The sequence below is a fragment of the Gekko japonicus genome, unplaced genomic scaffold (genome assembly GCF_001447785.1).
Source record: "Gekko japonicus isolate JY-2015 unplaced genomic scaffold, Gekko_japonicus_V1.1 scaffold227, whole genome shotgun sequence".
NCBI classification, from domain to species: Eukaryota; Metazoa; Chordata; class Lepidosauria; order Squamata; family Gekkonidae; genus Gekko; species Gekko japonicus.
The window spans coordinates 92,585-93,646 of NW_015164189.1; positions in this window are offsets into that span (position 1 = coordinate 92,585).

The window sequence follows — 1,062 nt, forward strand, 5'->3', positions numbered from 1 at the left end:
TAAGCCGTGATTGGTGGGCAACAGATGGTCCCTGCAACTGTCCTCCGACTGGCCACGAATGATCCCGGTTGCCATGGAGGGAGAGAAAAGGGAGTGAACAGATGGCAGGGCTGGGGGGGGGGGGGGGGGGGAGGGGGGTGTTAGCTTGTTGTAGCAGAAAAGACATGAGGAGGAGGAGAGGGCAGCAGGACTCTTTTTGCTCAGAGGGCAGCTGACCTGATATCCCAAGGATGTTACTGATTTCTTTGTTCCATCTAGCCTGAGTTACCGTATGAGAATGCAGGCCGAACTCTCACAGTCTGGTGACAAGTAGGGCTGCCAGCCTCAAAGTGGAGACTGGAGATCTGCCGGAATTGCAACTAATCTGCAGGGTTCAGAGGATGAACCCTCTCCCTACCTCAATGGCTGCATGAGACCACCTGTTCTCTGGCCCAGGTCTCGGTGGGCCCTGCAGTTCCCAGCATTACAAGGGAACTCCAGACTGCAGAGATCAGTTCCCCTGGAGAAGATGGCTGCTGTGGAGGGTGGGCTCTATGACATCATACCCTGGTTGAGCTCCTCCCCTCCCCAGAATCCTGCCTTCATCAGGCTCCATCCCTAAATCTCCAGGAATTTCTCATCCTGGATTTGGCAACCCTAACCTTGAGACCAGGCCAGGAGTATTGTTATTATTGAAATGGAAGGCACCCAGTGAAAATGATAGGGACGGATTCAAGCGAGACAAAAGGCAATACTTCTTCAGCCAACAAGTAATTAAATTGTGAGATTCACTACAAGAGGATGCAGGGATGACCACGAGCGTAGACAGCTTTAAAAGGGGATTAGGGAGCTTCATGAAGGAGGGGTCCATCAATGGCTACTAGCCATGGGAAACATGGAAACCTCCAGATTTAGAGACAGGAAACCATTGCTAGGACGCAACATCAGGGAAGGCCTTGGCCCCTGTTGTGCTGTTTGTTGGACCTCCAGGGAAACTTGTCGGCTGCTGTGTAAAAAAGTATGCTGGAGCAGATGGACCTCTGGTTTGATCCAGCAGGGCTCTTATGTTCTTAGCCCAAAGTG